We start from the raw sequence: 12,421 nt of genomic DNA on the forward strand, positions 1-12,421 counted from the left end.
GGGAATTATTTTTTATTCGTTTTCTTTAAACCCTTGTTTAAATTTTGCCGTTTAATGTAATGAAAATTTGGGGAAAAACCCCTTCCCCCCCCACCCTTTTTAATTTAAAGGGCCCCCCGTCCCCCCATTGGGTGAAGTAAAATTTTTTTAAAAGACCCCAAATGTTTTAGGGGCAAAAATTCTACCCCCCCCAAAAATAAAGGAAAAATAAATTTTTAAGGAGAAAATTTTTTTTAAAAAAAATTTTTAAAAAGGGAAAAAAAAAATTTCCCAATTAAATTTCATTAATGGGAAAAAGGACATTTTTCCCCAAAATAGGCAAAAAAAAAAGTGTTCCTTTTAAAGAAAACAATTTTTTTTTTGAAAAAGGAAAAAATTTTTTTTAAATTTTTTTTTTTTTAAAAAAAATTTAAAATTTTTTTGAAATCTATTTAAAAAATAAAATTTTTGAATGAAACCTTTTTTAAAAATTTGAAAAATTTAACTTTTTTTTAAATTTTTAAAGAAAAAACCAAATTTTTTTTTTTTTTTAAAATTAAAATTTTTTTTTTTAACGGAAACCCCTAAAAACCCAAAAAAGGTTTTTAGAAAATTTTATTTTTTAAACGTTTGTATTTACTTTCCAGGTTTTTAAAATTATTTTTTTCGGTTTTAAAAAAATTAAATTTTGAAGGGGTTTTTTCCCCTTTCCCCCAAAAAATAAAAAAATTAAGGAAACCCCCTTTTTGTTCTTTTTTTTAAACACAAATTTTGCATTTCAGAAAATGGGTTTTTGGTTTTTTCCCACTTTTTAATTTTTAAAATTAAAAGCGGGGAAATTGGGTTAATTTTTTTTTTATTTTTTAAATTTTAATTTTTTTAATTTTTTTTTTTAAATTTAAAATTTTACCTTTAAGGGTAGGTTACATAAACAACTGAAAATTTTAATGTTTTTTTAAAATTATTTTTTTTTCATTAAAAAAATTTTTTAAATTAAAAAGGAATTCACTTAAATAATGACGGCTTTTTTTTTTTGGTTTTTTTTTGGGCATTTGACCAAAAAATCTTTTTTGTTAAAAGGGTTTAAAACGGCCCTTTAAAGTTTTGTCCCGACTTTATCGGGTTTATTAACCCTTAACTTGGTTGCCAAATTTTGGAAAAAAATTTCCCCCAATTTTTTCCCCCCCAAAGGGGGAACAGGGGCCCCTTTTTTTGGGGGGGGTTTTTTTTTCGTCCATTAACCAAGGTATTTAAGGAGGCCCTCCCTTACCTGGTTTGGGCAAAAAAAATTTTTTTTTTGGGCCAAATTTTTTTAGAAAATAAAAATTGTTTTTTTTTTTTTTTAGAAAAAAATTTTTTTAAAAGATTTTTGGCCTTTTGTTGTTTTTGATCTTTTATGGGGGGCTTTTTGCCCCCCCTGGGGGGGAAATTTTTTTTAAAATTAAAAAAAAAAGGGGGAAAATTTATTAAAAAAAGTAAGGGCGGGGGTTGAATTTTTATATTTTAATTTTTTTTTCCTATTTTTTTTTTAAAATTTTTGGGTTTTCATTTTTAAAAAGGGAACCACATAAAAATTTTTTTTTAAGATAAGCTTTTTTGTTTTTCCTTTTTTAAAAATTTAAAAAAATAAAAACCAAAACCAACTAGAAATTTGAAAGAATCCATTCAGTTTTCTCAGTGCTAAAAATTTTGTTCCAGGGGGGGGCCGATATTTTTTTTCCCAATTGAATTTCCAAAAAAAAAAAAGGGAACCAAAATAAATTAAAATCCATTCATTTTTCAAAAAGGTAAATTTAAATGTAAAATAAGGGTTTTCCCCCCTTTTTTTTTCAATTCCCCAAAAAAAAATTTAAAAAAAAAATTTTAAATTTAAAAAATATTTTTTAAAATTGTCAAATTCAAGAAAAACCCAATTCCTGTCGCCATTTTTTTCTTTATTAAAAATTTTTTAATGGGCAAAAACCCTAATTAATTTGAGAAAATCCTTAAAAATTCCCTAGAAATGCAAAAAAACTTTTTAAAATCCGTTGGGGGTTTGGGCCAGCCCTTTCCTTTTTTTTAAAGTAACAAACCCCGGGGAAATTTTAAAATTTAAAAAATTTTAAAATTTTTAAAATGGATAACAAATTAAAAAAATCCAAATTGCCTTGGCCATTTGTTTTCCGTTGGGCCCCCCTGTTGTTGGCCCGGGAACCCTTCCTAATTTAAAAAGCCCCTTAATTTTCCGAAATAAAAAAAATTTTGAAAATCCAATGGGGGGGGCCCCTTTTTGTTTTTAATTTTTAAAAATACATTCTATTGGGGGGCCTTGTTTGGGAAAATTTTGTATTTTGAGGGGCGAAAAAAATTTTTAGGACAGGAACGGAAGGAAAGAAGGGTTTATAGCCCCATTAAGGGGAAAAAATTTTTTTCAACGACCCTATTTTTAAAATATCCCCCCGTTTTTTCAATTCATAAAATTTTGAATTGAAATTTTTTAAAAACCAAAAAAGGATTCTTTTTTAAATTTAATTTCCAAAAGGGTGTTTTTTAAAAAAAGGGGGGGGGGAAAGTCAAATTTTTTTTGGAACTCAAAAATTTTTTAAAAGCTTTTTTCCCCGGTTTGGGGTTTTTTTTTTTTTTAATCCAAACGCTTTGGGCATTTGGGGCCTCCTGCTGGAACGGGCCCGGGAATTGTTTTTGGGACCCTTGGTATTTTGAATTCCCGTTAACCAATTTTGGGCCTTTAAATATGCTCCCCATAAGTTTCCAAAAACCCCAACCAAAACCAAAAGGCCTTATAGACAAGGGAACCATGACCCCAAAAACTACCCTAAAGGAAAAATTTTTAAAAAAATGGGGGCAGGGCCCCCCAAAATTCTAAGGGGGGTTTGTTTTTGGATTTTTAAATTGGGGTCTTTGGGACCCCCCCGGCGTAAGATGGTTTGAGGCTTGTGTGTTTTTTGGGGGCATTTTGAATTTTTTTATGGGGGGGGAATTTTTTCATTTTTTTCCCCCTTTACTTTTAAAATTGAAAAAAAATTAAAAATTTTTGGGGGGGTTTTGGATTTGGGGCCCCTTTGACTTTGCATAGGTTTCCAGGCACCAAAGACTCACATAAAAATTTCCTCTTCGGGGAAAAACCCCTTTAAAAAAATCCAGATTGTTCCCAAAAAATTAAAACCCCAATAAAATTTAAATCAAGCCCCCCCCGGGGACACACGGGATTTGGAAAACCCTTAGCCCGAATAAGAAAATTTTTGGCGGTTTTTGGGCCCGGGGGAACTTTACCCCCCCCAAGGGGGCCCTTTTTTTGGGGGAACCGTTGAAAAATATATCATTCCCGCCCCTGGGGATGAAAGGGGGGAAATTTTAAAAAAAACCCCCCGTAAAAAAAAGGGACCCTCGGTTTTTTGGGGGAAACCGGGGGAAAAATTTTTCCCCACTTTTCTTTTTTCCCATTCTTTTAAAAAATTTTTTTTACCTGGCACTAAAATAACTTGGTTTTTAAAATTTTTAAAAATTTTTCAAATAGGGAAACCCAATAAAACCCTAATTAAGTTTTTAAGAATTGGCCCCCAAACCCAAAATTCTTTTTGGGTTAAGATTTTGTTTGGTTTTTTTTTGGGGTTATTGTTTCTAAGGTGGGCTATTAACCCCCGGGCCGGGCCCCGTGGGGCCTTTTTTTTTTTAAAGTTGAATTTTTTTTTAAATTTCATTTTAGGCCCTTTTGCCATTAGTTTTTTTGAGCAATCGGAAAAAAGGCCGAAACACCAGGTTTTTGAAAATTAATTGCCCTTTTTGAAAAGTGGGGAAACCCTTCCCTGAAAAAAACTATTTTTGGGCCTTTTGGATTTCTTTTGGGCCCAAAAAACACCCGGGGGTTTTTTTTTTTAAAAATTAAGTTTTTTCCTTTTCCCTCGATGAAGGGTTTTTAAAATTTTTTTGGCCCCAGTCCTTTTTTATTCCCTTTTAAAAACCCAAAAAAGGGGGGAAATTTGGGTTTTTTTTTTAATTTTTTTTTCAAAATTTTCCCCCCTTTTTTTTTTTAAAAAAAGATTTTCCAATTTTCGGGGAAAGAAAAGGGGAAAGGGGAAAATAAAAAAAAATCACGCTTGCCTTAAAGTTTAATTTGGGGCCCAAACCCTTTGGTTTTTTAAAACCCCCCTTTTTAAAATTTAATTATTTAAAAATTTTTTTGGGGGAAAACCAAAAACCCCTTTTTTTTATTTTCTAACTTTAATTTTTTCTTTTTTTGGAGGGATTTTTTTTTTGGGGTTGTTTATTTGGTTTTTTCCGGGTAATATCCAAAAAAAAGGGAAGGAAGCGTTTTTAAGGGGTTAAAAAAATTGGCCCAACCCAGCTAGGAAAAACCCTTTTGTCCCTTCCCCAAAACCTTTTTTCAAAAACTTTGGGGCCCCCCCTTTTTTTTAAAAATTCAAGCCAAGGGATTTGGGCAATGGGAAAAATTTAGCGACTTTTGCAAAAGTTTTTTCCCCCCCCCCCAAAATTGGGGTCAAATTTTTTCAAACTGGAAATTTTAGGTAAAAAAAAATTTTTTACCCAAAAAGGAATTTTTTTTTTTTTAATTCCAATATTTCAAATAAAACCCCTTTTTTTCCTTTTTAAGGGGGATTAAGTCCAAACAAATTTTGGAAAATCACTAGTGTGCAAAAGGAAATCATGCCCTTTAATGCTGTCGGGCCTAAAAAATTTTTGGGGGACATGAAAGTTCTATTTGGGGGGCCATCATATTTGGTTTCCCTGTAAAAAAATTTGTTAGCTTTTGAGGAAAAACGAACAACCCAGGCAAAAGAAAAAAACTTGTAAATAATTTTGAAGGGGTTTCGGTTCAAGGCCCGCCCTAAATTTTGCCCACTTTTAAAAGGGAATTCCTTGGTTTCCGATGATTTAAATTTTCCCCCCGACCCCAAACTCCCCCCCCGAATTTTTTTAAATGAATTTAAATTTTCCCCAAAAGTTTAAAAGTTTTAAATCTTCAAATGTTGAGCCCTAGCTAAATTTTCCTGAGGGGCTGAACCCCAATCCAAACCAAATTAATAAAAGTAATAAAAAACTTTGAAAAAAAAAAAATTGTCCCCCCCCTTTTCCCCCCAAAATAAGAAAGAAACCTTTAAACCTGTGTTTTTGGGGCCCCCAAATTTTTCTTTTTTTAAAACCCCTGAAAAAAACCCCCGTTGGGGGAAAAAAACCAATTTTTTGTTTAACCATTTTTCAAATTTGGGTGATTTTTTTGGAAAAAAAACCAAAAAAATTTTAATTTTTATTGGGGAAGGGGTGATTGGTTTTTTTAAAAAAAAGGTTGGTGGAAATTTTAAGGGGGCCCCCCCCCCAAAAAACAAAAAAGGGTTTAAAAAGTAAAAATATGGTAAAAAAAAAAAAGACTCCCAACTCCTTAGGGTTGAGAAAACCGGGGTTGATAAACAACCCCCCAAAACAATTTGAAAATTTGGGTTTCTTAAACCCAAAAAAGCAAAATAACCCAAAAAAATTAGAAACAAAGAAAACCCTTTTATAAAGGAAAGGAAATGTTTTTCAAAAAAAGGGGGGAAATGAATGATTAAAACCTTGAGTAAAAATTGGAAATGCAAATAATGCCAAACAAAAAAATTGGGAACACTATAAAAAAAAAATAAATTAAAATTTTAAAAAATTAAAAAACCCCTTTTTAAATGAAAGCCAAAAAAAAACCCCAATTTTTGTCCGTAAAATTCTTTTAAAAAGCGTTTTTGTTTAGGTTTTATAAAAATTAAAACCAGGTAAAAAATTTTTTTTTTTTAAAAAGTTTTTTTGGGGTTTCACTTCCCCCCCCTTTTTTTTTTTTAAAAGGGAAAAAAAGTTTTTGTTTTTTAAAAAAAAACCTTTTTTTTTTGGTTTTCCCCCATGTTCTTTTTTTTTGGGAATATAAAAAAGGGGAAAATGCCAAAAATTTTTTTGGGGGGAAAAAATTTCGTTAACCAGAATTGGAAAAAAATGAAACCCTTTAAAATTAAAAACCCCCATAAAAAAAAAACACCCCTTTTTGGGGAAAAGGGCCAAGGCCCCTCCCCCCAAAAAAAAAAAAAATTGACACAAATTTTTTTAAATTTTGTAAAAATTTTTCCCCCGTTGTTTTTTTTCCCAAGGTAAAAATTCCCAACCCCACGTTTTGGGAAAAAAAAATGGGAAAGCAGTTTAAAAATAAAATTTTGATTGGAAAAAAAAACCCCCTTTGTGGTTTCAAAACCACAAAACAGTATTTTATGAGGTAAGGAAAGGGAAATTTCAATTTGAACGTTTTGGGGGAATAAGAAGGGAACTCTAACACAAAAAAAAATTTTAAAAAAAAATTTCAAACAAAAAACAGAAACAATGATTATTTTTAACTAAAAAGTAAAAAAAAAAAACCTTGCCAAGTAAAAAAAAAAAATTCAAAAAACAAAAAAAAAAAAAACCCCACCCCAAGATAATAATTTAAAAAGTTTTATAAAAAATTTTTTTTTAAATTTGAATTCTTTAAAGGTTTTTTTTTAAAAATATCATTGGGCCGTGGAAAAGGGGTAAAATTTTTTTTTTCAAATAAAGGGCATATGCCTTTTTTAAGGAAATTTGCACCCCCTTGGAAAAATTTTAAATTTAAATTAAAAAAAAAATTTTTTTTTTTTATGTTTTTTCTGGACACGCCCCCCCGGCTTTAAAAAGTTGGGTTTTAATCTTTGGGGAAAAGGGTTTTTATGTTTTCAAACCTTTTAAAAATTTTTTGGTTACTTTTTTTTGGCAAAGTCAATTTTGGGGGCCCGGTTTTTTTTTTCCCCCCCCCTTTTGGGGTTTTTTTTTTCCTTTACAAATTTTAAGGGGGGGAATTTTTTATTTTTATTTTTCTTTTTTTTAAATAAAATATGTTTCACGCCTTACTTTCATTTAAAAAAATTTAAAAAATTTATTTTTGAAAATTTTTTAAATTTAAATCTTTTGTTGAAAAAAAAAAAAAAAATTTGGGGCCATTGAAAAGCCCTTGTTGGTTGGAAATTTTTTTGGGAAATTCTTTTTTTTTTTTTTTTTCCCAAATTTTAATTAAAATTTTTTTAAAAAAATTTTTTAAATAAATTTTAAATTAAAAGATTGCTTAAAATAAAATAGTTTTTTTCAAAATAAAAGTTTTTTAATACCCAAGGTTTTCTTTTGGGTTATTCCCCCAAATTGCCAAAAGCGATGCAAAAACTTCGTTTTTAAAAATTTTAATTTAAAAACACAAATTTTTAATAAAAACAAGGGAAAAAAATTTTTATTTTTAATTTTTTTTTTTTTTTAAAAAAAACTTGGGGCTAAGGGGAAATTCCAAAACCAAACCAAAAAAAGACCACCCAAAATTTTTTTTTTAATAAACTTTATAAACCCAAAAAAGGGTAAAAAAAAAACAAATTTTTTTTTTTTTTTTAATTTTTCCCCTTTTTTTTCCCCCCTTTTCTTTTTTTTTTTTTTTCACCCCCCCGGGGGGAAATTTTTAATGGGTTTTTTTTCCCCCCGGGAAAAAAAAAAAAAAAAAGGGGTTTTTTCCAAAACCCCCCGTGGGGCCCCCCCAAAAAAAGGGGGGGCCCCAACCCTTTCCCCAACCCAAAAAAAAAAAAGGGGGGGGCCCCAAAAAAAAAAAAACCGAAAAAAAAAATTTTTTTTTTTTTAAAAATTTTTGGGGAAAAATTTTTTTGGAAAAAAAAAAAAAAAAATTGGTTTAAAAAATTCCCAAAAAAAAAAAAAAAAACCCCCCCCCAAAAAAAAATTTTTTTTTTTTTTTTTTTTTAAAAAAAAATTTTTTAAAAAAAACCCAAAAAAAAAAAAAAAAAGCAAAAAAATTCTTTTTTTTCCCTTTTTATTGACACCTTTTTTTTTTCCAAAAAAATTAAAAAAAAAAAACCCCTTTTTTAAAAGGGATTTTAAAAAAGGCCTTAAAAAAAAATTTTTTTGAAATTTTTAAAAAATTTTCCCCCAAATTTTTTTTCTTTTCCCCTTTAAAAATTTTTCCAAATTTTAACAAAATTCCCTTTAAATTTTGCCCCTTTCTCCCGGGCAAACCAAAAAAACTTCCCCCCCCGGGGTTTTTTACCCCCCCCAAAAAAACCCCCCCAAATTTTCCCCAAAAAATTAAAAAACCCCAAAAATTTAAAAATTTTTAAATTTCTTTTTTAAATTAATTTTTTCTTTTGGTTTAAAAAAATTTCCCCCCCTTAAATCCCCTTTTTAAAAATTTTTTTAAATTGGCCCGGAAAAAACTTTGGGTTTTTGAAGGGGGGGGCCCTGGGGGGGGTAAAATTAGGTTTTCCCCCCTTTTTAAAAAAAAAAATTTTTTAAAAAATTTAAATAAAAAAAAAATTTAAAAAAATTTATTTTGGGTTTTTTTTTCCTTTCTTTTTTTGGGGGTTTTTTGTTCCAAGCCGGAAAATTCCTTTTTTTTTTCTTTTCCCCAAATTTTTTTTTTTCCCCAAAAAAATAAAACTTTTAAAAAAAAGAAAAAAAATTTAAAAAGGTTTTTAGGGTTTAAATTTTTTCCTTTTTTAAAAAAATTTTTTAAAGGGGTTTTAAAAACCCAAAGGGGGGGGAAAAAAAATTTTTTTTAAAAAAATTAATTCAAACCCAGGGAACCTGTTCCCCCCCCCCCCCTTTTTTTTTTCCCCCCCCTTTTAAAAAAACCCCGGGGTTTTTCGGGCACGGGGCTTTTAGGGGGCCCCCCCTAGTTTCCCCGCAAAAAAAACCCTTTTTTAAAACTTTTTTCCCCCCCCCAAAAAAATTTTTTTGGGAAAAACCCTTTTTTTTCGGGGGGGGTTTTTTTTTTAAAAACCCTTTATGGGTAAAACCCCCCCCCAAAAAAAATTTTAAAAAGGGGTTTTTTTTAAATTTTTTTAAAAAACCCCCCCCCAAAACAAAAATTTTCCCCAAAAAGGAAAACCCCAAAGGCCCTTAAAAAATTTTATTTCTTAATTTTTCCCTTTTTAAATTTTGTTTTTGGGGTTTTTTTTAAAAACCCCTAAAAATTTAAAAAAGGGACCCCGGGGGTTTTTTATTAAAATTTAAATTTTTTTTTAAATTTTTCCCAAAAAAATTTTAAATTTAAAGGGTGGGGTTTTTGGGGAAAATTAAAAATTTTTATTTTTTAAAATTTTTTAAAAAATTTTTTTATTTTTCTTCATTTTAAATTTTAAAGTTTTAAAAAAAAAAAAACAAAAAATTTTTTGAAAAAAAATTTAAAATTTTAAAAACCCTTTTTTAATTTAAATTTAAGAAAATTTTTTGGGTTTTTTTTTTCCCAATTTTGGATTTTTAAAGGGAAATTAATTATTTCCCCAAATTTTTTTATAATTTTAAAAAAAAATTTAATTTTTTTTTCCAAAAAAAAATTTTGAGCACAAAAGGGGGGGTTTTTTTTTTTTTAAAACTTTTTTTTTTTTCCTTAATCTACTTTTGGCCTTATTAACGCATGGGAACCAGGGTCTTTAAAAATGGTAGTTGCTACTCCTGCTTAGCGCTCAGCATATTTAGAGTTGGACGACTGGTTGGCCCGTTGTCAGTATAATGTGACCGGGTGGAGTGTGCCGCTGGGTGTCTTCGGCAGTATGCTTCAGTGAGGTAGCACTATAAATCGGCAAAAGTTCCGGCCTATCACAAGGAGACTTAACACGTACATACCGCAGCCTCCCGTAGATGTTGATAGGACGTTAAACAAAATAAACCTAAACAAACCGCAACCTCCCAAAACACACATACGCACTCACCACACGCATACATGTCGCACGCACGGAAGGCCGTCCTTAAATGACCTTAGCTGGTAATAGTTCCATCCATAGTTCCAATCTTAGTTTACTGGTAGACTCAGGTTCCTCAGTAACATTGTTAGATGTGGAGATTTACAACAAGCCGAGTAGAAGGCATAAGCCCGAGTTAAAAAGCTGTAGTTGACAACAGCCTCTGGTAGTAACCTTATAGTGTTTGGGACTATGAAATTGTCATGCATTTTATTTCAACCAATCATTCATTATTACAGTACTTACACATTATTACAGCATATGTTTAAGATTGCCTGCTTGCTAACACATGTAATCAATGAAATTTTGGGGGAAGAGTTTGCTTAGAACTTTACTTTTAGTCAGTTTTTTAAATTATAAGTACTTAGTTAATTTGGTTCACTCCTCTTTCTTTGCAGAAAGTTGTCAGAACTGGTGTGGAACAGTATGAAATTGAGACCATGAACGACATCAATATGAATAATTTAATTGCATTTGTAAGTTTTATGATTACTAACCTACAGCCCTAATATAATGAAATAATTGAACATTTCTTTCTGAGATTAGTCTTAATATTTTTATGAAACTTCCAAGTATTGAAAATCTGGATTGTTATGATAGATTGGAAATAAAATATTTTCACACCAATTCATAATTTCTATATGATTTAGGAAATAAAATGTTAACATTGTTGTGCTAGCCTATAAGGCAAAACAAAAAACAAAACAAACAGCTGTTTCCACTAACAGGCCAACGAAAATAGGGTAGGTAGGTCGGAAATACTTTTTTTTATTTTAATTTACTTTTTTTTCCGTATCTTAACTTTGATTAATTAAACACTTGGATATGATGTTGTATATGCATAATGTAACATGTTAATGTACATTTCATATCTATATTAAGACCTGTGTGCATTTTTTATTTTAAATATCATTATCATAAGGTAAATGCAGGAAACAAAAGCTATGTGGTTCTGGTTTTTGTATTCGAATAGTTCTTGCTTACAGATTCAGAGAATGTGCCCTGCAATAGATATGAACAAGCCGGAAAATACAGCTGTAATTCGCAGCAAAATATCACAGCGTCTGAGGCATTGCAGAATGCTTCGTTCTGACGGGTTTGGGAAAGGGATTTAATTTTGGGAAGAAAATAGGTGCATTTGGAAAGATTTTTTCAGGAGTCAACTGCAAATTTTACTTAAATATGAAATAATTTCAGTTGGTAATGGGGCCCATTAACGGCCCTAAAAAGCCCCCAGAAAAAGGCCTGGTTGATATTAGACAAATTGATAATAAATGTTCTGTATCGGGTGATAACATATATGTTACATCTTCTGTTATTTTGGAAGTTTTATTTCAAGGCAATCTAAATGAATGATAATTGTTGACATGCGAATAAATAATGCCTTATTTTCTTTTTTCATAGGGAATATTGTGATGTGCCACAACCAAGGGGACGTGATCAACTCCCGATAGAGACCATCAAAATTGTTCAGGAGCATGTTCCAAGGGAGGAATTGGAAGTTCGGTAGGGATTTTAAGACAGTAATGAATTGTTTATTGAAAAAGTTCTTGAAAATTTGTTAAATGATACATTTTCCCGCTAATTTTGTTAAATTTCTAAGTAACTTTGAAATATTGCAGGTATATGTTTATATTACAATTTGTGACGCTTTAACTAGTGACAAGTTTCACCATGAAAAGGCAAAACTGGTTAATAAATGGTATTTCCATGAAAATTAAATTCCATCACTACCTAATATAGATTTACACACACAAATTTCATTTACAGGAAAGACATTTCACTTTTTGATCATGGACATGCTGTTGCTACTGGCAGGATCATTAGCTATCCTGTGGACAGTAAATATGGTAGGTTTGGTTTGGATTATTTTGTTTAACGTCCTATTAACAGCTAAGGTCATTTAAAGACGGCCTCCCGTGCGTGCGACATGTATGCGTGTGGTGAGTGCGTATGTTCGTGTTAAGTCTCCTTGTGATAGGCCGAAACTTTTGCCGATTTATAGTGCTACCTCACTGAAGCATACTGCCGAAGACACCCAGCAGCACACCCCACCCGGTCACATTATACTGACAACGGGCGAACCAGTCGTCCCACTGAGCGCTAAGCAGGAGTAGCAACTACCATTTTTAAAGACTCTGGTATGTCTCGGCTAGGGAGACAGAACCCAAAGCCTTCCTCACAGCGGCGAACGCTCAACTAAAGGCCAAAAGTGAGACATTGTCAAGGGAGACATTAGGAAGAAGAAAGTTGTTCAGAAAGAAGAGAAAAGATAAGATCCCAAATTTAGTCGCCTCTTACGATCATGCAATGGGGAGCAGCAGGTACAATTCTTACGCCCTACCTGCAGGGCAGAAATATGGTAGGTAATAATATGATGATGATGATGATGATGATGTTTCTTCATGTTCAAAGATTAAACTATTTAGTTTTGATAAAGGAACATAATATGAAAATATTTTGAAGTCATGTGTTTATATATAATATTAAATTATCAAAATTTTATTTCGAAATCTCAGTTTAATAGTTATGAAAATTGATTTGTAATGAAATCCATGTGTTCATAAAATCTTTGAAATAATATTCCAACAGTTTTGTATATTTAGATGTTTCCAATAGAAAGATACACATCACCTTTATTCTGCTGTGTACATTTAACTTTAAAAATT

Source organism: Pecten maximus, chromosome 13 (genome assembly GCF_902652985.1).
Source record: "Pecten maximus chromosome 13, xPecMax1.1, whole genome shotgun sequence".
Classification (NCBI taxonomy): domain Eukaryota; kingdom Metazoa; phylum Mollusca; class Bivalvia; order Pectinida; family Pectinidae; genus Pecten; species Pecten maximus.